This window comes from Bubalus bubalis, chromosome 1, assembly GCF_019923935.1.
Source record: "Bubalus bubalis isolate 160015118507 breed Murrah chromosome 1, NDDB_SH_1, whole genome shotgun sequence".
Taxonomy (NCBI): Eukaryota; Metazoa; Chordata; class Mammalia; order Artiodactyla; family Bovidae; genus Bubalus; species Bubalus bubalis.
Genome location: NC_059157.1, coordinates 28518521 through 28545911, shown reverse-complemented (window position 1 = coordinate 28545911; position 27391 = coordinate 28518521). Strand labels below are relative to the sequence as shown.

The window sequence follows — 27391 nt, the reverse complement described above, 5'->3', positions numbered from 1 at the left end:
AGTAAGTCATATTCAAATGATTATGTCCTTAGCAGTGATTTCATGAAGGGAAAGGCAAATTTATGTTCAGCAATGGTTGTGAGCAAGAAACAAAGGAGAATTTAGAAAATACAGTCTAAACTCAAAATCATTTAAACTAAAAAATGATTTTTTCTCAAATAAAAGCTATTAAACAATAAACTTTTGCACAATGTACATTGAACTTACCCATGGCCTTGCCTATTTTATAGAACAATTTCAAAATTTGCATAGATGATATGAATTACACAGAAGTTCAGAGGGGTGACTTTATAATACGTACAATTTCATACCGCAACCTTCATCTCACAAGAAGGCAGGGGTGACTCAGAAACTCTTCTGTCTAGGACCAAGACATCAATCAATGAACCAACAGCATTTATTGATCACGTCCCATAGCATCAGTGTTCTTTTATAGGCATCTTTGGATTAATGACTAAAATAAAATATTAGTGCAGCGAAAAAAGAGGCTCAGAAATTGTTCTGGCTACAAATTTGGATTTTAAAAATATTTCAAAATGCTTTAACATTATAATGACAGGATATTTGGCTGTACTAGATGTATATCTATGAGTCTCCATATTGTTTCACAATAAATTCTTCTAATTTGATTTTTTTGACTTTTAACTCTTACAGGTTTAATATTTTCCAAGACCATCAGCTATATAAGAGCATGCTCTTGATAGTAAATCAATGTAATCATATGGATTCCAGCACAGGTATGTTAGATTTTTAGAATCAATTTTTCTTGGTGGTCTGATTTGAAAGATACTATATATAGAAAGAGAGTCAATTATCCTTACAAAGAAAAAAAAAGATTCTAGGTTAGCAAATCCACATTTCCCCACATATATTAACAGTAAAATAAACCCTAATTCTGAAATTTCCTTATATTTTTATGTAACTTTTCTATGAATACAGATATTGAAATGGATCATATAACTCTTTATCACTGGGTTCTATTAATGAAAAACAAAAATCTTTCTAGTGGCAAGACCAAGGAAAGGTATATAGTTTACAAAACACAATGTTTACAGTTTTTCTCTTAATACAATATGGAATGAGTTCAGAGGGGTCTGTTCTATTCAAAGTGTAAGAAAATGCCTACTGTGAACTATAACTTAATTTTTCTAGTTTGCTACCCCAAAGTTCTGGCTTATAGCAGATCTGACACTTAAAAATACGAAGAAAAATAAACTGTCATAGGAAAGTACTCTTGAAACATAATTTAATTAAAATCCTTTCAAATGATCATTTCCTTCAGTTATATTATGGTTTTGAATCATATAATAATTTATCACATTTTTTTAACAGCAAAAAGAAGATTAGCCAGGAAAAGTACTTTAAGACTCATATAACTCAGATTTTTATTTTCATGGCAAGAAAATACTGTCCATGTTTTTAAGGTCTTTTCAATGAAAACTCAAAAATCAAATTGTACAACAGCATTTAACACAATAAGAACATAGATTAAAAAGAATAATTCCTGTTGTTTTGTATTACATTGTTTGATAGGGGACCTACCTATGAGGGAGCTAGGTTATGAACTTTTATTGCTACTTTAATTAATAACTGCTATGTTTCATGAGTTTACAGTGTGGATAGAGTTAGTGTGTCTCAATCTAGAAAGTGATTAAAGAGAAACAGATAATGATTCTAATTACTTAGAAATTTAACTCTGAGTCAGTTGTCACATGGAGAAGCCATTTTACTTCACTGTAACACTGTGCATTTGCCATTATTGTGGGGTTTTTTTTTGGGGGGGGCATATTCTCTACACTTACATAAGATGGCTATTTTATGTAAAATTTCAGGTAGATTAATAAAGGTCTAAAAATTCAAGTGTATAATAAATACTGTCTGGTAAACTACAAGTACTTCTAAGTAAAATCAGTCTTGAGCTTGGTTTGCAATTGTTCATCCTTTCCTATGTAATCTTTTCCTTTACAACAAAAATATGAGCATTTCATTTGCTCATCTGTTCACCAATTGGATATTCATGCATTCCTACTGTACACCGAGCATGATTCTGGGCATTGGAAATGGCGTGGTGAATCAGAGAGGTAAGTCCCCAACTCTCATGGTGCTTACAGGCTAATGGGAGAGACAGCCAGCCAGTTAACAAAAGAACAGGAACTAAAGATCAAAGTGCTATAAAAATCAAACAAGGTAATATGGAACAGGGAGTTTGGGGTACTTCATGAAATGGGATAGTTAAGAATAACCATTCTCAGTAGATGGCATCAGAGCCGAACCCTCCATAATGAGAAGCAAGAAAGCAGGCAAAGATCTTAGAATGTTTCCTTCCTGGCAGAGGAAACAGCAGAGTAAAGTGTCTGTGCCTGTGATCTACCATCATTTGCATTCACTTAGCTAAGGTTCTTTGCATAAACATTTTACTCATGCTAATAGAGCATAATTGCGTCTGTAATTATTAATTTTACTCAGAGGATTGTGTAATTTGGAGGAAAGATTGACTGATGATCTTTACCTTTACTTGCAAGGACAGCATACTGTGTTTTACTGGTGCAAGTAGCAGTTAGGGTAGAACTTGCCTGAGTTTTCAGACTAGATCCTCCCTTGAGATAGTCGTAGGGGAAAATGGCTTTGGGAGATGAGAGAAGAAAGCAGAAGACATGTTAGCTTCTGGTCTAAAACAACAACAAAGCTCTGTCATGTTTCAGTTTTTGTTTTGTAAGGAAAAGCAAGGAGTTTATTTTCCAAACTGTCATCGTTATCATGCTGAACTGTCATGTTCATTTCTGTCCTTAGAGGCATGCAGATGCGTGATTGAATTCTTTAAAAATAGGAATTTCTGACTATTGTTCCAAGGATTTTCAAATTAGCCTTTGCACTTGGTCAGAGTACAATAAACAATGTGCTTATTATAAAGCTACCTTTTATAAAGTTTCACACACATTATGTGTAATATATACACACATAATACATAGGCATAGATATATGTATATCAGCATTACTGAAATCATCTGACACCATTGATTAAAACAGAAAAACAAAATTAAAATGATACACCCCAAAGAAGTCAAACCCATCAGGTGTCTGATTAGCTGTACCCAGACGCTTGCACTCAAAACAAGCAATCACACACAACCAGTCTCCTCTCTGAAAAAGGAAAGGCTGGTGACATCAAAGAGCTTGGCTGAGCTCACATGGAATCATAGTGGTTGGTGTGAGAACAGAACCTAAGACTTCGGGCAGTCAATTCAGTTCAGAGCTCCCTCCCAGAGAAAATGACAGGCCAGCCTGGAAGGCAACTGCACAGACAATGGCCTTATTCTTTCTTTACTTTCCTAATTTGATATTTTTTTCTTGCCATAATAGTTAAGTAGGATACTTTGGCAGGCACTTAAAAAGAGGGGTGTCAGCTAAAAATGCGGGAGTCAGTGGGTGATTCTGCTGCAGGACTGAGGAAGAAGTACTGATCATGTTTATAGAGGCAGAAAGGGCCAAGGCTTCAGGAGTGTCCAGTGTTGCTGATTTGCTGATAACTCCAACTTTCTTGTTTCTCTGTTGGAAAATAATTACAGGGCTGAATTGCCCTTAACCATGATCAAAGGGGAAAAAAAGATTGTGTTTGAAGCACTGCACTTTTTTTTTTTGCTTTATTTTAAAAATCTTCCTTATCAGTACAGCTTTTTTTTTTAACATCATGGTTGTGAAAATTGTTCCATAATGTCAGGCTACTCTGTATGTTTTCTTATCTTGAAAAATAGTAACGAATAATGACTGTTTTTTTCCAGTTTCTTATCACTCTAGTACAACCAATTATACCTAATCACAAACCACTGTTTTTAATACATAGTATTTTTGAATAGTGTTCATCTTAAGCTAGATATTTGTTCTATAGCTACAGCTGTAGGGACTGTTTTTGAATATTCTCTGAAACATTTTTTACAAGTCAAATAAGATTAGCCAACATCATTGTTATACCAAATCTTCCTTATTCCTGACAAAATTCCTTTGTCAGCCTCCTGAATTTCATTATCTCTGTGTATGTGCGCGTGTGCATGCGCGTGCTCAGTCACGTCCGCCTCTTTGCGACCCCATGGACTGTAGCCCGCCTGGCTCCTCCATCCATGAGGATTCTCCAGGCAAGAATATTGGAGTGGGTAGCCATGTCCTCCTCCAGCGGATCGTCCCAACCCAGGGATCATACCCAGGTCTCTCACATTGCAGGCGGATTCTTTACTGTCTGAGCCACCAGGGAAGCCCTCCTCCAGGGGGCAGTAACTGGCAAATTCTAAGAGGTATAAAAATATATATGTGCTGTGTATGAAGGACCTGAGAGGATTACACATGCATTTTCAAATCTCATATCCTCTAAAGTATTTCTTTGTTATAGAGTTCTGTACCCTAGGTGATTATTTATTAATCAGTATAAACTCCTGGAGAAAGGGGCTGTGGGTTATTCATCTTTCAATGCCCAATGGATCACCCAGATCCTGGCCTAAGGACAGATTTTAATAAATGTTTATGTGATTCAGAATCATTCATGTTTTATCATCTTATGGAACAAGTTTCATCAACCAAAGTATATATATCTTTGTAAGTGAAATATAAAATCAGTTATCTGATGCACAATTTTACATGTATATTCCTCTTTTTTAGCTGAATTGTTGCAAGTGCTAAGCACTGCTGCTGCTAAGTCGCTTAAGTCGTGTCCGACTCTTAGCAACCCCATGGACTGCAGCCCACCAGGCTCCTCCGTCCATGGGATTTTCCAGGCAAGAGTACTGGAGTGGGGTGCCATTGCCTTCTCCGAGATCATTTAAGTGATACTAGATAATGATTTCGGAGAAGGCAATGGCACCCCACTCCAGTACTCTTGCCTGGAAAATCCCATGGATGGAGGAGCCTGGTAGGCTGCAGTCCATGGGGTCGCTAGAGTCGGACACGACTGAGCGACTTCACTTTCGCGCATTGGAGAAGGCAATGGGAACCCACTCCAGTGTTCTTGCCTGGAGAATCCCAGGGACGGGGGAGCCTGGTGGGCTGCCATCTGTGGGGTCGCACAGAGTCGGATACGACTTAAGTGACTTAGCAGCAGTAGCAGCAGCAGATAATGATTTTCTCAATGTTTCAGTTATCTAGTCTCCAATACATGCACCTTTATTTACAACAACATTCATGGGTCTCATAATAATTGGCAAAAGACCAGAAGTATGCTTTCCATCACCCTGAGTATCTTCTAGAACTCACCTTGTGAGTGACTTATTGAACCTGGATCTTCCTCTGCCTTTCCCCCACCAGCTATAGCTCTCTGTTTCATCTCGACTAATTTTACAAAAACAAAACCAAACCTCAGAATCAATTGGCAAGTGATTACAAGTCATTAGCTTCTTGCTGGGTTAATTAGAAGTCATTAACTTTAAGGGTTAAGACACACTGAATATCTGTGTCTTGAGTTTCTGAACTTAATTTCAAACTATACATGAAAGAGAACATCTAAATATCTTTATGAAAATATATTTAAAACGTAATACAAGCTTACATCCTGAAAATCCCAATGGAGTTCCAAAATAAACACACATACAAAACTAAAAACTCAATTTTGAAAAATGTGACCTCCTATTGAGTTGGATGCTAGCCAAAAAGACTGTTGGATCGATTCCTGTTAACCAAGGTAGTTTTCCCAGAGGCTACCAGGTACTAAAGTTCCAGCTCCTTTGCCCTAGAAATGTATTGGCTACTACAGAGCACTTGTTGTGTTGTCCAGCATTACAGAACACACACACACACACACTCACACAAACCCATACACACCTAATTTCTTGATAACATGACAATAAAAAGCAGAATAGAGCTGAAGATGGAAAGACAAGCTTTAGAAAGTATTTGCCTTCTTCATAGTACTTAAGTCTGTACCTGGCCTTTGATAACTTACATATTTATTCCTAGCATAGTTAAGCTAACTTTGTTCAGCATTCATTGGGCATTTAAACTATTATATTTAATAGTTCTGTAACAGTATACTAAGTCTGCATAATAAGAAACTTATTCAAAGAAGTAGTTTGTATGAAAATTTGATAAAGAGATTTTAAACTGTAATGATTTCAGATGTGAAAAGCATGTTATAATAATTTACAATTTTGGTTCAAAGCTTACCTGCGCTTAGAATTTTGAATCTCACTCTCATGCAATATCTGTACCTATCTCCATAAATGTGTATGTATTAAACACATGCTGTTTTCTCATTAATTGAAAATATATTATCAATTATTAATTAAAATGATAAACTAGAAAATTGGACAATCTTGGCTTTGAAGATGATCTCCACCAAGCATTGGATTTTCTATAATCCTGCCATGATTTAAGTTTACTTTCTTTCCAGTCTTTTAATTTTATTTTTCTTGCTTAAGTGCACTGGGTAATGCCTCTGGTACTATGCTAACTGGTAGTGGTGTTAGTGAGCATCTTAGTCTTACTCCCAAATTCATGGAGAACGCATTTAAGCTTTCTCCAATAAATATGATGTTAACCATAGTTTTTTGTAGATGTCCTTTTTCAGACTGAGGAAGATAACTAAAAAAGTAACTAGAATAGAAGGCACCAGAGTATATTGCTATTGGTATGGTACTGTTTTGTAAAAGTTCTCTTTCACTTTTTATATATACCTAAATAAGTATAAATACACTCATACACAATGTGAGTTTGGGGCTTTAAAACTGTTTGAAAGCTGTTGCCCTAGAAAAACCCAATTCAAAACAATTCTCTTTATAACCTTGCTGTTGTTGCTCTTTCTTGCCAATTCATCATTGTACCTACACCTTCTGTTCTACCAAACTGCAGGTTTAATATGCTGCTGCTTGTATCAAAGCGCAGTATGCTTAAATACAAACATACAAACCACAAAGTAGGGCTCAAAGACTGTTCCTGTGAAACGCTTCTGTACCCTTTATTCAGGTAAAAAATGTCAGAACTTTACATGTTTCCTTTATGCTTTTCCCCAGTCTCTGATTCTCTTCCCAAATAACCACTCTCCTGACCTCTAACATCATTACTTTTTTCTGTTTTGATCTGCATATAAATTAATATAAATAAATGCTCTTTATTCTCGATTTTCTCTGTCATCTTTTGCTCAATATTATGTTTGTGAGATCCATCCATGTTATAGTGAATGGCATGATTTTGCTCATTTTCTTTGTTGGATGGTATTCTTTTGTATAACTCTCTGAAAATCTAATTATCTGTTAGATGATTGATGTGCATCTAGTTGATTATACTACATACTTTTGGCTATTACAAATAATATAAATACTCTTTTTGAAGATTGTTGATGTGGACCATTTTTAAAGTCTTGTTACAATATTGCTTCCGTTTTATGTTTTAGTTTTTCGGCTATGAGGCAAGCACCCCTACCAGGGACTGAACCTGCACCCCCAGCGTTGGAAGATGAAGTTGTCACCGCTGGACCGCCAGACAAGTCCAACTAGATATATTCCTGTACATACCTTCTAATAAACATAAGTATACTTTTTTAAGGCATATATTAGAAATAGAATCTCTGAGTTTTATGGCTTTCACTAATATTTGCTTTCTATTTATTTGTTCCTTTGTATCTTATCCCTCTGAGTTCTCCCACCCAACTGCCGTCCTCTCTCTGAAAGCAGCGTTGGTTCTTGGCTCTCAGGCCCTTCCCTGCCATTTAACTCGGGATCATTCTGGTTAGAAGTGAAGCGGAGCCAGCCAGCTCACTCTTGCAAGCAGCCCCTCAGCCTCTCTTATTACTTCTGTTTATTTTGTATGGAGGAGGTTGTTTGCTGCTTTCGTTTTTTTAAGACTGTGGAGCACTGTGGGTTGTGATTAGCGTTGTGGATGGTTTCCACAACACTAATTTACTCTCCTTATCAAAAATACGGGAGATATTGTTGCTACATAACCTTGACAACACTTACTACTGCAGTTTCTTATATTAAATTTCAATACATTATATTTATTCTGGTAAGTGTTAAGTCCTATCTCTATCCTTAACTGTGGCAAAAACAAAACAAAAACCAAAGACAGTTTTTAACTCTGTGGCTTCACTTTTATTGGCGTTGAACAGAATAGTGTAATTCTAAAATATCTTCCTGTCTGTTTAATGCATTTCATGTTTAGTTTAAGTGGTCTTTGCCTAAACCAAGATAATTCAAATATGCTCCCATGTTTACTTCAAGAAACCTTATTATTTTACAGTTAACATTTAGATCTACAATTTACCTAAGATGCTTCTTGCATATAATGTGAATTAGGTAGAGAGATTTTATACATACTATATATATATATATATTTCCAATTTCCCCTGTATCAGTTTTCGAAAGGTCTGTACATTTCCTCTGAGATAGTGCCATCTTTGTCGTAAATTTAATTCCATCTACGTGTGTCTATTCTGGACTCTTATGTTCCACTTGTGTATTTTTTCTCCTTGCATTAAGTCACATTGTATGAATTGCTATAACTTCATGTCTTGAAATACAGAGTTAAGGTTGTTAGCTTTGGTTTTCTCCTTAAAGATTGCTTGGCTGACATTGTTTCAGCCATGACTGAGGAGCTTATAAGGTTGACCCTCCTGCTGATAACTATATGAAACCTTGAGAAAATATAAAAAACAACTCTTTGAATATATCAGAGAACAAGGACACAGAAAGTACTTGAGAAAAAGAAATCGGGCGTTACCTTGGTTTATTCCCTCAGGAAAACAGCCGAAGCAGACAGTGAGAACTTCACGGTACTCTGAAGACGAGGGTAGGTAACCAGAATTATCAAAATTTGAGGGGCAGAGACAGAATGCCATGACAGGAGTCCCTGAATTAGAACACAAATTTATCTTAAATCTTTTATATTTACCCATATATTTATCATTTCATGTATTTGCTATTGTTTCCTTCCTAGTTTTCCTTGGGTGTTATTTCTCTTTATTCTGAAAAATCCCTTCACTACTTCTTATAGTGACGAGTCACTAGCTCTAAGTTCTCTCTGGTTTTTATCTGAATCGATTTAACTCATATTTTGAAGGATACTTCTGCTAGAAAAAAGAGTATTATAATTCTGGCTGGTAGTTTTTTTTCTTCTTCTTCTTAAAACCCTTTAAAAACGCCATTTCATTGTCTTCCGGACTTTATTGTTTTCGATGAGAAGCTCTCAATTAAATCGTTTTTTCTCTGTATAAAACTTGTCTTTTCTTCTGACTACTTTTAAGATACTGTGTTTATTTTTGATATGCAGCAGCTTGATTAGATGTGCCTAGTTGTGGTTGTCTTTGCATTAATCTTGTTCTGGGTTTGCTGAAATTCTTGGATCTTGGGTTGATGGTTTTTAACAAATATGAAGAAATGCTCTCTCTGGCAAAAAAACATACATGAAATGTTATACTGCTTAATGTCATTCCACAAGTAACTGCATTTAAAAAAAAATATTCTATTCTCTGTTCTTCAGGTTGGATAATTTCTAATTTTTTATCTTTAATTTCATTGTCCTTTTTTCTGTGGTTGCCAATCTGCTGTGAAGTTCATCTGATGAATTTTTATTTCAGATTGCATACTTTTCAATTCCAGACTTTCCCATTTGATTCTTTATAATAGATTTAATTGCTATGCTGAGACTCCTCATATATTTACTTATGAGGTCACCTTTTCCTTTAAATTCTTAAAGATATTTATTATAGTTTAAAAATTTTTGTCTGGTAATTTCATCATTTCATATTAAATATTACTCACCTATCTATGAAAGGACAGCCTGCTATTTACATTTATTTTATGCATTCATATCATACTTAATTTTTTCTTAAATTTTTTGATATTTCTAAGCCACAAGGCTCATCTGAGAGTTTTTTCAAATTGTCACAAATCAAAAATTTTTCCAATATACTTCTTGAAAAAAATCTGTAATATAAGTGAACTTGCACAGTTCAAACCTGTGTTGTCCAAGGGTCAACTGTATATTAAACATGTAGGCTTCTTGGTATGCTTAGAATCCTTGCTTCTCAGACTTCCTTCTCCAGGGGATCTTCCAGACCCAGGGATATAACCCTGATCTCCTGCACTGCAGGCAGGTTTTTTACTATCTGAGCCACCAGGGAAGCCCAGAAATGTGCATAATGACACCCATATCATCAAATGAAAATGGAAAGCAATGTTCTAGAGCTTTGTTAAAAAATTCTAAGTGTTTTCCTCTCCAAAGAGAATGATTTAGAGAGCAGACAATAAATTTTCAAAACTAATTTGGTATAATGAAAATATAAGTGAGCTGTGGATCAAAAGTTTTGATTTCTACTAAAAATGAAGTATAATTCTATTAGGTTCAGTTCTTTATCTATAAAGTGAATGGATAAAATCATTTTGAAGGTATAATTTAGATTCAAAATATCATGACACTAATAACTATATTTTCCTCTTTTAAGTTGGATTTAAAGATAGGTGAAAAACAGGAAGGAATCACTGGAAGCAAGAATGGAGATCTCACAGTGAGTTTTGGAGGCCAGGGGAGAGCCTGTAACCCGTGGGTATTTTTTCTTGCCTAAAGGTAAGACGCGTGGATGAATCAGAACAGAGTATCTTAATTCCTAATTTATACTGAATATACAATCTGTGAATAGAAGCACATATACTGTTTTCTGTGTAGTTTCTGTGGTCGCTTCCTGATTGGTAGCATGTGTGGATTAGCATAAAGGGATTTCATGTTTTGAGAGCAGCCGAGACATTATCTGATTATTTAATACTTCTTTGACTGATGCTGAAACCAGATAACAGTATCCTGGTATTTGCCACTATTCAAATCTTACCTCAAGTACTCAGTGTAATCCTCGTAATCTTAGCAAAGAGTTACAATAAAGATCAAGCTAACACCTGACAACTGTTCAACATTTCATTTGTTTTTAAAATACAAAGCAAACATTCAGATTGAATTATTGCCTTAATCCACATGGATCACTTTAGTCATGGGCAAACTAGATGAAAGTTAGCAAGACTCAATACTATAGCTCTAAAAAGATTTTGCCACTCCAGTGTTTAATAATACAAACTCAGACTGCATACATTTTTTTTTTTTTTATGTACAAACTTTGAAAAAAGCCACTGCTAACATGTGGACCCTTCAGTCATTCTGTAAAGGTAACTGGGAAGAATGTATCAGATACAGATTAAGTATTTGTCCTGGAGTCTCTCATTGACAGAAAAGTGAAATTCCCAAGGAGTTATTTTGACTCCACGTTTTTTGTTTTTTTGTTTTTTTTTTTAGCAATTATCACAGAGCTAGCTGCACTTGGCCCCAAGTAGGCCAATTAATTGTCATGACCCAGAAGGGAGCATGGAAAGGGAAATATTAGAAAGCAAACCCCTCAATTTTCACATCCTAATCACAGCAGTCTGATCTCTAGAAAGACTTTTATGAAAGCAGTTTTGTATTTCTCTAGATCCTTTCAGGCAAATAACCCCAGGGCTCTGATTTCTGCATTCATTCTCTGCAGCCACTGTGGAATGCACACAGCCTTTTAACAAGCCCAAGCAGAGCTGCACTGCTTTTTTTTTTTTTTCTTTAATAAAATAAACTTTCATTTGTAAAACAAAATATAAATCTTAGAAGTGTGGAGTTTGCAGAACACCCAGATTATAGCCTTCCAACTTTCCCCCATGATGGAGAGCTTTCCAGGGTTGTGTTCACACACCCACCTGAAACAGAAAGCAACAGTTGACTTTCCTTTGTGACACTAGGTCCTGGAGTTACTCTGATGTGCTTGGAGAATTAAAGGAGAGTAATTAGGGCCTCTTTCGTCTGTCTACTCCTGTGCGCTGGACTCATGGTACAGTGAACTGCGCCTTGAAATATAGGTCAAATAACTTTTGGATCAAAAGTATCAGGGTAACGGGACTTCCCTGGTGGTCCAGTGGTTAAGACTCCACATTCCAATGCAGGGGGTGAGGGTTCGATCCCTGGTCGGGGAGCTAAGATCCCACATGCCTCATGGCCAAAAAAACAAAGCATAAAACAGAAGAAATATTGTGACAAATTCAATAAAGACTTTAAAAATGGTCCACATTAAAAATACCATGATACTTTTTAAAAAAGATTTTTAAGTCATCTATGAAAATAGCATATGGCAAAATGGCATATAAATTGGTTATAAAAGACAGCTGACCACCAAAGAATTGATGCTTTTGAACTGTGGTGTTGGAGAAGACTCTTGAGAGTCCCTTGGACGGCAAGGAGATCAAATCAGCCAATCATAAAGGAAATCAACCTTGAATATTCATTGGAAGGACTGAGGCTGGAGCTGAAACTCCAATACTTTGGCCACTTGATGTGAAGAACTGACTCATTTGAAAAGTCCCTGATGCTGGGAAAGATTGAAGGCAGGAGGAGAAGGGGACAACAGAGGATAAGATGGTTGGATAGCATCACTGACGTGATGAACATGAGTTTGAGCAAGCTCCGGGAGTTGGTGATGGATAGGGAAGCCTGGAGTGACTGAACTGATCCATAAGTGGATAAAGTATTGTAGAAGCCAAATATTTCTAGAGAGAATGGGCTAACATGGTGACTTCCCCACTATCTTCTGGGTTTATCATAACTGTGTGAGCCAAAGCTAGTGTATGAGATAATTTGTTGTGTAGACTGACATTAACTCTAGGGAAAGAAGTCTACAATTATTCCAATCTGGTTACACCTTTTCAGAGAGATCATTTTAAAGGCTCTATTGTTTTTCTTCTTTTGTTTGCTGAAAAATTGCTAGATTTAATTTTCTTTCAACATACGGATTTATAATAATCAAATAAAATGTTTTTATAATGTTATGTAGTGACTCATGATGAATTAATGATTAAATTTTTGGCAAGAGAAACAGTAAGTTAATCAGCATAGATTGACTTTAAAAAAAATCAATTAAAGCTTATATATTAACCTGGGTTAGTCCACTATATAATAGAAATCACTGATAAATGTATAAAGTACAAGGCAAAATTTACCCTCCCCCAGTAAACCAAGCTGGCCCTGAGCATATGGTTTTCCTTTTTATTATCACTTAATAGTAATTCTGGGCCTCACTTTTAAAGAGCATTGGCAACATAACTTGGCACAGAAGTTGACATATTTTGCTTATTGGCAAGTTCCCTCTAGCTTCTTTCCTGTATTATTGTGTTTCTTTAAACAAATCTGTCAATATTCACGGAATTAGATAAATTAGAATTGGAAAAATCTTCGTGGATGATGGAGACTTTGCTCTGACTCAGGCCAAATTACTGTCTACAGACTTTTTTCTTATTGTTTGGCCTGGCTTTATGACAACACAAAGAGTAACGTATGTGATATCACTTTCCTTTTTCAATATTCATGTCTATCTAGGATTCCCTAGTTAAGTTCTGACTATTTTCAATATTTCTATTTTGCTTCTCATTACATATTTTTCCAAATCGAATCCTTTTAAAATTACATCTAATAACTTTGTTGGCTTTTTATTTTCTAGGCTTTCACATTCCACCAAAGAAACTGCATATGGTAGTGTTGTTGGGGAGCCCATTCAACAGACTTATGGAAAAATCTATGGGATCATTCTATTGCAAATTACTCAGTTGCCAGAATTCCTTTCTAGAACAAAGTAGAATAGAAATGCATAAACAGGTAAAACTTTTTTTTACCTATAAGGTGAACCACATGTATGCTATGTACATACCTATGAGAGGGTGGTGTGAGTTGTAATTGAAAAGACCAAGCCTTTACTTAGAAGAGATGCAGTTAGTGCAGTTACTCTAGAAATACTGGAAGAATGACACGCATTCTTCACAAACAAGTGTAAGTATCCTTTTCTTCTACTTCCCAGTTGAATGGTGGCGAAGAAATATTAGACCTATTATGCTATGCTATGCAATGCTAAGTCACTTCAGTCGTGTCCGATTCAGTGTGACCCCATAGACGGCAGCCCACCAGGCTCCCCCGTCCCTGGGATTCTCCAGGCAAGAACACTGGAGTGGGTTGCCATTTCCTTCTCCAATGCATGAAAGTGAAAAGTGAAAGTGAAGTCGCTCAGTCGTGTCTGACTCTTAGCGACCTCATGGACTGCAGCCTACCAGGCTCCTCCGTCCATGGGATTTTCCAGGCAAGAGTACTGGAGTGGGGTGCCATTGCCTTCTCTGTAGACCTATTATAGAAGAAATTTATCTTGACTTCCAAACATGCATAACTATGGTTGTCCCCCTGCAGCCCTGAGGCTAAATATACAATTTATTTTGGGAAAGAAGAGCAAAGGTACATTAAAAATTTTAACGTGTTTTTTTTTTTTTCTAAAAATGAAATCCATTACTATGGCCACATCCATCCAGTTTTCTGTTAGGATATTCCTGCTCTTCTGTAGAAATAGTCATCAGTGTCTGAGAAGGAGAAGATGAGGGCATTTCTCTGAGATGTAATTTTGTTTTCTGCGGGCTATGCGATTGTGGCTCCAGTTTACCTTACCACCTCAGGTCCGTCTTCAGGATCTATCACCTTTAAAGGAGACAAGCTGAATAAGATGGGGTCCTTGTGCTCAAGAATTTTATGCCTCATTAAGGGAAATAAGACAGACACAGACAAATCTATAAACTCCGGGAATAAGGCAGTGTGTGACAAGTGCCAGGTGAACAGAGCAAATGAGGTGTATGCCTCAGGCAGGGGAGACAGAGTCTTACTGAATTTATTTTCACTTAAGTTATACTCCAAGCACTCTAGCTGTATAACATGGGGAGAAAAATACATGATCAAGGAAGATCTCTAAGGCTGGATGATTTACCAGACCCTTTAAAAGAATTAGCAGAAAATGCATTTTGGTTCACAGCAATAGCTGTATAGAGAAATTAAGTTTTCCTAGTTTTTCTATATTTGATTTTGCATGCTCCAGAATAGATGGGTTTTCTTTTGACTTTCACTTTGATTTTCTTGTCTATTCTTTTCACTCCTGCTGACCTCTTCAAACACCGCTCCGTTCTGATTCACAAGGCCTCTGGGTCACCTCACAGAAAGACTGGCGTTCACGGCAGCATCAAGTCACTGACTTCCCTCAAAGGAGAAGCAGCAAGCTGGCGTGGGACTACAGACCCTGGGGGTGAGATCTGTGACCCTGGGATTCCCAGAGTCATAAAATTCTTATTTGGGGAATACTACGTAGCTATTTCAAGAGCAGGCCAAGTTCTTTCTAGGAGTTGTAATACACAGCATTGCTTTTTCCGTGAGAAAGTAAGCTAAGCCCCTCAGGGATGCTGTGGGAATAAGAGCCACAGTGTTGTAACTAATCTGCTTTAAAAGTTGAATTCTTAAAAGATGCATTTTACAATTTTTAAGTCATATTATTTTCACAGTTGAAGCACTCAGGGTAAAGGGCCATCCAGGGTATTTTGAAAAGATTATACACTGTATTTTGTCAGAACATTTTTTCCCTATGATTTCATAGCCTCTCCTTCATGGAAGGGGAAAAAGAAAATGTTTCTTTTTCTCCTCCTTCTCTTGCTCTTATAACTGTTCTCAGAATTCTTAGGGAGAGAAAAGAGTTTAAAGATGCTCCAACAATTTGCTGGTCTATAGTTAGATTTTGTTTTTCCTATTTAAAGTGTACAGTACTTTGTAACCGGACTGATATCTGGGCTGGTTGCCCAGTGGAAATTTCAGAAACAGAGGACAGTGTGTTTCTGTACGTTGTTTCAAATAACTCTCCTTGCTTCTTTAGGGAGATATAATAGGCATTCACATTAGGCCAGAAGGTTATTAGATCTCCATGAGGCTCCGTCCGGCTACATGCCATGAATATTATTCTGTCAACACAAACGTCATTAGAATCTGCTAAAATTGAATTACTCTTAGCAGCTTTACAGCTGTCTCACAACATTTGACAACTACCAAGAAATGCATCTTGGCATCAATGAGAATTCTTCACTAGGCCGATTTATATCTAAGAACAGTGGGAAATGAAGGGGAATAATGGTATCACGGTTTCAATGTATAATGTTTACAAAATCAGTACTGAGTTTTTCTCTCACAGGCTGGGATTGATTTTCCCACCCCCCTTATCCCGGTACCTTTACAGCCCTGGTGACTATAAATAAGTTGCAGGAAAATGACTTCTCTCCTGTTTCACGATGCTTTTCTTATCTGACTGCCACACCTGTTGCATACCCACATGCTCTTATTTAAGATGTCTGTATCTGGAAACATTACTGCTTCTGTTCTTCAGTAGCTGAAGAACACTATGATAGTATTTTGTGAATTTAATTCATTTCTTCTCTTTTGCTTTACTACACCTTTAATGTCTAGTTCTCTCTGTGATCTTCAGTCTCCTCCATAGGTTCCTCTGTCTACAGTTAATATTTATCCCAAAGAAAAACTCAATTTCAGATTTTTAAAAAGAATCTTCGAGTCTGAGCTTCACAACTTGCTCTTAGATTTCAGCATTCCTAAGGTGAACCTACAAATAATGCTGATCCTTTTCATTAGTAATAAATCTTCAAGGTCAGTGTGAAGAGTTTCATAATACCCAGAATTAAACAACATTTCTATATGTTCTTCTCCACGGTATTCTGTTTGCTTTCTTTCAAGTGAGATGCCCTTAAAATGCACATAGGAAGTGAAATATTGCATAGGATGAAGCACAACAGTATCCATTTGAAAGCCAGTAGGGTTAAAGATTTTGCATGCTGTTGAATTCTGTATACTTACATTTCCTTGCAAACTTACTGCAATTCAGTTTCTCTTCAATTAATATTATTTATTCCGTCTAGGGTTCTTGTCAAAGGTATACACCACGAGATTAGATAAAATGGAATGCAAAGAATCACATAGGAGACATTAAGTCAGTATTTTACAGTATTTTGTTCAAGTGCTAGAGGATCTACATCGGTACAGATTTCATTAAATACTCTTGTCTAATGTATGTAATCAACTCTGCTCTCATTATTTTAAAAATGTGACTCTTGGATATGTAGCATACTTTGATAACATTCTCAGGTAAATTAAAATCATTTTTAATATCATTTTATCTTGTTACTGAGTCTTTGAAGTAAAAAGTCGATTTGCCACAAGAATCAGGGCAGACTACTAGTGGAGTTTATGGAAATAGAAGAACTTTACATGGAGCACTGCAAAATTTCTGCTTCACAAAATTTCCCCCTAAATCATTGTGTGAGAAATAGACCGTTTATTAAGTAAATGATAAATATTGGGAGAGGGTCAAAGTTATTGCAGAAAGAAAATACCCAAGGTCATGGTGAAAAACACTGCAGATCTTCTAATGGGCAAAAATGCATTATGAAATTATTTCCCACAATGCTCAAAGATTGCAAAAAAGAGCCCACAGTGCCAGGAAGAAAGAAACAGAGAGCCCAGCCATTATTTTGAGGGTTTGATCAAACTAGACACTCAACTGGCATAGTTTTAGCCAAATTCCTCCCACTTTCTCTACTGTAGAACTATTCTTAAACAGCATAAAAGTATGATCAAGTGTCTTTCAAACTATATAATTTCTGGTATTACTAGAGAAGACCCTGTTAATTTTAGAGGAAGATGATGGATTAGTTCTGAAAGTGAGGAAGTAATCAAAGGAACTGGCATCTGGATTGGAGTGTCAGAGAACAGAAGTTTTCTTTTGTTGAAGGGAGGACTCTTGCTTTACAGGTAATGAGAGAGATGACAGAAATGGAGGGGAAAAGGTGAGAAGAACCAAATTCAATCAGATTTCATACTAGAGGTTAACTGGAAGCTACTAAAAGTTCTACACTAAAACAAGAGAAAGGAAGAAGTATAAAAAGATGGTTTTTATAGGACAAATGAAAAATATGGAGCACTGAGAAGTTTTTTGAAATATACGTATTCGCGTCAGAATGATGTTAGAACATACTGCATACTCTGTTTACTCTTAAGAGATATATTCTAAGGTTAAAAATGCTGAGGAACCTTAAAATTATCTCAGTTTCTTTGTCTTCATAGTAATTATTGTACTGTTTAAGATCCAAGAGTTGAAATAATATAGAAAAAGAGATATATGCATACAAATTTTTAAAAATGCATACAAATTTAAAACCATGTAATGTTAAAGAGTTGAAAATATCAAATAAAAATGTAATTTTACAAGATATATTTTCTAGCTCTCTCCATCCAAAAACCATAATATTCCTTGTGGAAGTCAGCACTCCTCACACCCAGTTTTCATTTTCTAATTATTATTCACACTGAAGGAATCAGAGACACTTAGGAAATGGCTGATTCTAAAAGAAGAAGCAAAGAAGTGGAAGGGAATGGTGACTGCCAAACCTTTAACAGCGTGAGTGCCCTCCATATTCTGAGGAGGAAGGTATTCAAGAATGAACAGATTGTGTTAAAAGGACACAGTTGCCAGCCTAGAGTGACTCCTCCTGATCCAAATTGGGAGCGTTCAAACACCAATAATAATAACTATAATTCACTGGAATCCATTACATAAATATACATCATTGAGTTAATAGTAAGGCTAAGGAAAGAGACTATAAATCAAACAAACTCATTGATCACCTGTGGAGATGACGAATATACAAATTCCTTACTTTTGAGAACTGGTAATTAAAAGATGAGAATAATTCAGGAGGCTATGTTTGATCCTGGCCCAGGAAGATCCTACATGCCACGGGGCAGCTAACTACTGAGCCTGTGCTCTAGAGCCCGGGAGCCACAACTCCTGAACCCACATGCCACAGCTACTGAAGTCTGAATGCTCCAGAGCCCGTGCTCCACAACAAAAGAAGCTATCACACTTCAAAGCCTGAACACTATGACTAAGAGAATAGCCCCTACTAATCACAACTAGAGAAAAGCCCTCAAAACAGTGAAGATCCAGGACAGTCCAAAAAAAGATGAGAACAAGATATGATATCTTGTTTTTTCAACAAGAACTACAGATTCGAGGGTTTTTAAAAAGTGGCCCTAGTTGATAAACATTTTTTTTTTCACTTATTTATAGGATAATAATAAAAAATGTAAAAAAAGTAGAAAATCACTGCTAATCTTAATGAAACAGCAAGGGAAGAAACTTCAATGGCTGTAAACATTTTTGATGAAATGCTGGTAGACAAAATATTCACATAATGTCGAGTATCTCCCCACAGATTATTTGTTAATTGAAAAAGAGAAAACATACCTTTGTGGTGAAAGATCTGACTAATGGAATTAATCTAGTGGCACTACTTAGTGAACAACACAGACATTCTGTAAATTAAATGCAACAAGAAATACTGATTTTTCCATGAACTGTTTTTCACAAAAGTGTTTAACTTGTGACTAACCATGACATTAGTTTTAAATTTCAGCTTATAGAAAATATAGGTGATAGAGAAATATAAATTATGTGATGAAAACACACCCAGACAAATGCAGAATGTAAACCATTCTATAGGACATCTGGTCTGATATCTTAAAGAAGTTAATAGCAGGGGCAGAAATAAAAAGTAAAAACTACTTGACTTAGGAAGACTTAGAGACACAACAAATGTATTGAGTGCCTTATGATTGAATCCTCATGAATAGATATGTGGGAGAATTGGAATGTAGACCAATAGACTGGGTATCTGATTTTATTATGGAATTATTGTTGATATTAGATATAATCATGCTACTGTGATCATATGGAGAGCATTTCTTCTCACACTAAAGAATTTGGGGGAAAGAATAATGATATATATAAATTATTTTAAGTGTTATAGTCAAAAAGGTAAGTGTAAGCAATGATACAAGTATAAATTTATATAGAGAGTATACATCTAGATTGGGCTTCCCAGGTGGCTCAGTGGACAAGAATCTGCCTGCAATGCAGGAGATGCAGGTTCCATGCCTGGTTTGGGAAGATGATCTGGAGAAGGAAATGGCAACCCACTGCAGTATTCTTGCTAGGAGAATCTTCATGGACTGAGGAGCCTCGTGGGCTACAGTCCCTGGGGTTGCAAGAGAGTCGGACATGACTTAGTGACTAAAACAATACAAATAAAACCTATAGATTAACAGAAAAGGCAAAATGTTTACAGGTGTTAAATCTGGATGGTAAGTATATAAGTCTTCTTTGTGGTATTCTTTCTATTTTTCTTTATATTTTAAAACTGTCACAATAAAATAGTTTTTATTTTTAAAGAATATTTGTTGTTCCGTCTCTGTCATGTCCGACTCTTTGCGACCCCATGAATCGCAGCACGCCAGGCCTCCCTGTCCATCACCAACTCCCGGAGTTCACTCAGACTCACGTCCATCGAGTCAGTGATGCCATCCAGCCATCTCATCCTCTGTTGTCCCCTTCTCCTCCTGCCCCCAATCCCTCCCAGCATCAGAGTCTTTTCCAATAGTCAACTCTTTGCATGAGGTGGCCAAAGTACTGGAGTTTCAGCTTTAGCATCATTCCTTCCAAAGAAATCCCAGGGCTGATCTCCTTCAAAATGGACTGGTTGGATCTCCTTGCAGTCCAAGGCTCCAATGTAAAAGTTTAAAAAAATAAAGGGAGCTCTGCTATTGGAAACACTGGAATGCATACCTGTAAAATGGATAGTATGTAACTGCTTCAACACTGCCTGGAGAATTCTTGACCCTGGAGGTTCTCTGGGTGTAGTTTAAGAGTGGCATGGCCCCAGATGGGCCTGTACCCACTCCCTGAGCCTTTCTGGAGCCAAGCTGTCCCAGTGCAAGTCCTCCAGGCCAGTACACGTCTAAGATCCCAGCTCCCAACCCAGATACTCCTAAACCAAGGGAAATGAACTATCAGTTTCAGAATTTGCTTTTGCTTCCAGGAGAGCTGGAGGAGAGGTCCCAAAGATGTCATCGCCAGGCTACTCAGTGCCCCCAAATCAGAATTTCCTGGAATGTCAGGTCAGTCGGATTCTTCAACTCAGTAACACTTGGCTAGTCTGCAAATGCCCCGTCACTGGGAAAATACAGGACAGAAAGTGTCCTGTCCATAATCACCTCAAGTCCAAGCATTATAAATTAATTGTCCTTTCAACAGCCTCTTGTTAACTATTCCAGTCTTATGACTGATTCTCTGCTTCCTAGGTCTTTGAATGGTAATTTCCGTGAGAGCCAATTATTTTATGCAGAAACATGTTTTTCACTAGAAAGGAAATTCTTTTTATCTTACTAAATTTGGAACATAATAGTTTAGACACTTTCGTTTTCTAAAACATAAAACATCTAGTGCATGGCTGTTACCTGAAGTACTAAATCAAAGTACTCTTCTAAGGTAGGATGTATTAGGCCTTAGAAAACTCACGAGGTCAGAAAGTACCTACTAACCTCCTACAGCCTGAAAAGGAAAGTGTGGGGCCACTTAAGGGACATGTCAGTATTAGCCTGACTGCATGTCTGCAGAGAGTTACAAATATTTAGGGGAGAGAAGGTAATTTAAAAATAAGCTAAGGAAGCATATTTTCTTATTTTTCTAAGTATTTCCTAAATGACCCAAATCAGGTAGTAAATACTTCACCTCCCACTCAGGTCATTTCCTGGGTGAATATGACCATTTCACTTACACTTTTTTTTTTTTTAATGAATCAATGCATCTTTCAGGTGTATATTAGTCTCATAAAATGGATATCTGGATATTTTATATAGCAAGGCCTTGTGGTCTTGTAGTTTTGTATAAAAGGTGTGTTAATATGTATGTGTGTGTATATATTGAAAATTCCACAGATTCCTGATTTTCACAAACAGGCAATATACTCCTAATCCTCTTGAAATTTATGGTGAACTTCAATAGAATGAACTATGTCTCCATAACTGGCTGAGTCTTAGCTATCATGAAAAAGGAGTCTAGTCAAGTGGTAGAGGAGGAAGAGGGTCTCACTTTGGTGCAGAGAGCTGCCTTCAGCTTTGGAGATCACTGGTCATTTTACCATTGGAGAAACAAATGGAAAGGCAGGGTTCATCTCAGCGTTGTGAAGAAGTAAGCAAGATACTCACCAACAGGGGAATCTGGGTTCCTAAGTTGTGGACTAGGGGCATCGACTCTGATGGAAATAACACACAATCCCTGAGGATATGACAGTAGTCTTTCATGAAGAGGATTCACTGTCCTAGTATTACTTATTTATTTATGTAATGTGACAGACTCAAAGGCCCAGTACAGCTACTAAAACTGACTGCTCCTAATGAAAATGTATTAGTTTAAAGCAAGGTTTTTCAACCCCAGCACTACTGACATCTGGGACCAGAAGTCGTTTGTTGTGGGTTCTGTCCTGTGCATTATGGGATGTTTCCCAGCATCCCTGGCCTCGACCCCAGAGCTGCTGATGGCACTCCATCAGTTACAACGACCACAGAGACCTGCAGACGCTGCAAACTGTCCCCTCCAGGGGAATCTCCCAGTGCAGCATCACTACACTAGGAAGTCAAATCTATACGCTGATACCATGTATTATAGCTACTTTGGGGAAGTGCATACTTAGTATAGTCCACATCCTTAAGAAGATCCTGATTCATTCATTAAAAAAAAAAGAATGTCTATTTATTTGGCTGTGCTGGGTTTTAGATGTGGCATGTGGGATCTTTAGCTATAGCATGTCAAGTCTTCGTGACACCATGTGGGATCTAGTTCCCTGACCATGGATCGAACCTAGGCCCCCTGCACTGGGAGCATGGAGTCTTAGCTACTGGACCACCAGGGAAATCCTTGACTCATTCACTCATTCAGCAAATATTATACTGTTGATATGTCTCTTCTAGGAAGAGTGAATAGCATGTTCCAAGGCCCTGGGGAAGGACAAGGCCTGGGTATTAGAGGAAAGTTCAAGGTATTAGACCACTTGGTATTAGACCAAATTCTTTCTTGAATTTATCCTTAAAAGACTAATTTTGCTCATACAGAGTTTATGTTTGGTTTCGTCAACACCTTAGGTCTGAAAGTTAAAACAATGATTGTCATTTTTGATAATGGTATATATACATATACTTTCTGGGATCTTTTATTCTTAAATATCATGAATAAAAATGTCTGTCATATTTAGTCACTAAAAAAAAAACTGAATAAACTGTCGAGTTTTAGGTATGTGGGTATATCTATCAAGAAGTAAAATCTGATTCTTCTAAGCCAAAGAAGTTGAATTTGAAATATATAATTTGAAAGGCAACATGTAATGACTAGGCAATCCATTTTCTACTAAACATTGATATATATATATATATAATTTAAAATATATGTGTATATATATGTAAATATATATCTATATATCATCCTCTGTCGTCCCCTTCTCCTCCTGCCCCCAATCCCTCCCAGCATCAGAGTCTTTTCCAATGAGTCAACGCTTTGCATGAGGTGGCCACAGTACTGGAGTTTCAGCTTTAGCATCATTCCTTCCTGTTAGGTAGTTCATATTTATCAAAGCTTCTAGGCAATCTCTATTCAGTATCCAGTGTGATAATTTCTGAATAAAAACATTTGACTCTGCCCACCCTCCCATTAAAATGCTTCCATGGATCTGTGCTGACAGTGGGGTACACACAGGTCTAAGCATGACCCATGGATTTACCACCGGAGCTACATCCCAGACCACATGTGCTCTCCCTCCTCGCTCTAGCTATCCAGACTCCCTTTGACCAAGACTTGCCCCGGGGTCTGCACACAATGTTTTATCTGTCTGGAAGGTACTACTCTCCTTTTCTCACATACTTAGCTCCTGCTCATGTTTTAGCTCTCAGTTGAGCTCTCTTTCCCTCCAAGGTCTTTTCCCTGACCACTCTGGCTACATCAGTCTCCCTGATACATACTCTTAGAGTACCTTTATCTTTTTGTCATACCATTGTTCATATCTGGAGTTTTTCAGATCTACAGTGTGATTAGCATTGTATCTTTCTTCCCCACCAGAGCACACACACACACAGTACTTCTTGCATATAGAGCCCATGTCCAACTGGTTCACCGTTATACCCAGCATCCAGTGTGGCACACATAAGACCTTCATAAATCCCTGTTGAATGAATGAATGATAAACCCTCCCAGCTCCTTAAACACACTGTGCTACTGTGTGCTCCACACTTACGCCCCGAGTGCGTGCCTTGCTTCCTTCTTTTAGGTCTGCGGCCATCTCCCCCAAGGAAGTTGCGGTGGTGGCGATGGTTCACAGATGCAGGGTTTGTGCTGGGTGGAAAGTGACGTCACGCAATTCCTATGGGCTAGGAAGGAGAGAAACCTCTGAGTCTCCTAAAACCTCATGTTGTTAGAAACAAATTTTTTTTCTGAGCCTGCTTCTTTTACAGTTTATTCCAATTTCGAAACATTCAGATTCCCCTATATCTCATTCTACTCCTTGGAAGGAAAGTTATGACCAACCTAGATAGCATATTCAAAAGCAGAGACATTACTTTGCCAACAAAGGTTTGTCTAGTCAAGGCTATGGCTTTTCCTGTGGTCATGTATGGATGTGAGAGTTGGACTGTGAAGAAGGCTGAGCGCTGAAGAATTGATGCTTTTGAATTGTGGTGTTGGAGAAGACTCTTGAGAGTCCCTTGGACTGCAAGGAGATCCAACCAGTCCATTCTGAAGGAGATTGGCCCTGGGATTTCTTTGGAAGGAATGATGCTAAAGCTGAAACTCCAGTACTGTGGCCACCTCATGCAAAGAGTTGACTCATTGGAAAAGACTCTGATGCTGGGAGGGATTGGGGGCAGGAGGAGAAGGGGACGACAGAGGATGAGATGGCTGGATGGCATCACTGACTCGATGGACGTGAGTCTGAGTGAACTCCGGGAGTTGGTGATGGACAGGGAGGCCTGGCGTGCTGCGATTCATGGGGTCGCAAAGAGTTGGACACGACTGAGCGACTGATCTGATCTGATCTGATCTGATATCTCATTCAGGGTAAATTTAAAATTCTGTATCTGACCCAATCTACAACCTTGCTACAATGTACTGAATGTTTGTCTATCAGAAATGTACATGTTGAAATCCTAACCCCCGGAAGTTAAGGTGTTAGGAGCTGGGGGCATCTGGAGGTGGTGAGGTCATGAGGGTAGAGTCTCCATAAATGGGATTAGTGCCCTTAAAAACAAAAACGAGAGCTCTACCACCTTTCCATCATGTAAGGTTACAGTGTGAAGATGGCCATCCACAATCTGGGAAGGTTCCTTACTAGATACCAAATTCATCAGTGTTTTCATTGTGCACTTACCAGCTTGCAGAACTGTGAGAAACTGTGTATGGCATTTTTGCCACAGCAATCCAAAATGAACCAAGAAACTTGTATGATATACATAATCTCTCATCCCTTCAAGTCATTAAAATTAAGCTCAGTGGCTTTGTGGTGGGTGGCTAAAAATCATCTAAAGATTTTTTTTTTTAAATATTTTTCAGTTGGTCTTGTATTTTTGATAATCAAGGTTTCTGAGAAGCTTTTCATTGCTAGTGAAAGTCTCTCAGTTGTGTCCGACTCTTTGTGACCCCATGAACTATATAGTCCATAGAATTCTCCAGGCTAGAATACTCGAGTGGGTAGCCTTTCCCTTTCTCCAGGGGATCTTCCCAACTCAGGGATCGAATCTAGATCTCCTGCATTGTAGATGGATTCTTTACCAGCTGAGCCACTAGGAAAGCCCAAGAATACTGGAGTGGGTAGCCTATCCCTGCTGTAGCAGATCTTCCCAGCCCAGGAATTGAACCAGGGTCTCCTGCATTCCCAGTGGATTCTTTACCAGCTGAGCTACCAGGGAAGCCCTTTTCATTGCTAAGCACAAATCAAAAATCTTTAATTCTTTTAGTGAAGAGACTGTTAAAAATCTCTTGATTGTACTAGAAGAGCCACTGCAGTGAAAAACATTCTGAAATATACTTCGTTTTGATGTTACTTATTTTGATGCCTTTTTCATCTATATATGCAATGTGTATCTCCCAGAATTTCTTATAAAAAATCTGACACTGACTAACCATGTAGTTGCTAACTTTGTTCTAGATGCATCAATAATTATAAGTAAAAAAAAAAAAAAACAGTTCTGAGTAATTGTGTAATACACATGAATCCATCATACCACTTGGAAAAACTGTCAATGGAAATTTCATTTGTAGGGGTTTGGGTGACTGCATAAAGTGTCTACTTTTTAAATAAATAGTACTGTTTTGGGAAGAGTTTTTCACGCAGTGTCTAGAATGTCCCATAAGGAGGTAGAGAGATAGAAGTTGATATGAGCTCCTTTGAGATTCCGTCACTAGATGGAAGAGCTTGTACTGTCCACATCATAATTCCTAAATCCCTCCCTGCGCCTTCTTCCCTTGAGTCTTAGAGTGGCTGTTCAGAGTCATTATGGATGAGTGAGGGTCACCTCCTGCTAAAATGCTGATTTATTGATCTGCTTCTGTTTCTGCTGCTGTTTAAAGGCTCCTTGCCCCACTCCTTGCCTCCTTCCACTATGACAAAATGGGGACTTTTAGGTCTAGTCCAAGAGTATAAGTAATGATCAGGATGACTATTCTTCAGATTCAGAATTCCTAGAGTACCTAGTGAGAACTTCATGAGAAACAAAATTATTCTTGTTTATAAATACAATTAAAATCAATCTTATTGTGAGTATCTAACTGCGTACATCTATAAGAGGGTATTTAATAAGATACCCTCAAGATGATTTTAACTGTATCAAGAGAAGAGAAAGAAGGAAGAGGAGAGAGAGAAAAAGAGAAAGGGGTTACTTTTGATCTCTGATTATTATAGAACTAATGATAATATTAACATTTAATTTTAAAATCTACATGTGCTTTTTTTTAAGATGAAAGGAAAACTTCAGTGCCCATCAGATAAGTTTCTCAAAGAAGAAGTCAATGAAGAGGTATAAGATGAATGCTCTGGACTAATTGGATAAAATAAAATATGTGCAACAGCATGCTTCTCCAGAGTCTTAAAAGGTATTCTGCACTTAAAAGCAAATATTCAGTGCTCTGCATGCATTTAAAATATGAATAATTACTATAGAAGAATGTTTGATTTTTATGTCATGAGATTTTGTAATATTTTATGCTTTAAAAATGTTTACAGGATTTTAAAAATAATTTTATTGTTTTAATCACTAAAAAATGAATGGAAACACAAAAATTGTATCTATGATTTATAAATAATAGTGAAAAATATTTTTTCCTAAATGTTGACATTTAACTATTTCATTCTTATAATTTGTGAATTTCCTTGTTTGTTCTCTAATTTGTCATTAAATATTGGAATTCCTCTTTAAGCTGTATACTTGTAAATAAGGGAATGCTCCCTAAAATCAAAAGGATGCCCTTGACTATTATTTTATTGCTGGTTCTGATACGTTCACAACTGTAGACTGTATCAGTTTAGTTCAGCCACTCAGTCATGTCCGACCCTTTGCAACACCATGGACTGCAGCATGCCAGGCCTCCCTGTCCATCACCAATTCCCGGAGCTTGAGTAAACTC

The 27391-nt window shown here is 37.3% G+C and overlaps 1 long non-coding RNA gene across 3 annotated transcripts; it reads left to right on the top strand.

The window, feature by feature from the left end:
* The first annotated feature begins 1496 nt into the window (after positions 1-1496).
* LOC102402496 lies at positions 1497-27391 on the top strand. 3 transcript variants are annotated; one of them, XR_006549076.2, is made up of 7 exons: positions 1497-2081; positions 7370-7482; positions 10418-10539; positions 13475-13629; positions 14980-15085; positions 20769-20847; positions 26725-27391. It is a non-coding gene; the product is annotated as an uncharacterized LOC102402496 (long non-coding RNA). The 3 variants fall into 3 exon arrangements; XR_006549073.2 differs by lacking the exon at positions 20769-20847 and adding an exon at positions 8713-8763; XR_326045.4 differs by lacking the exon at positions 20769-20847.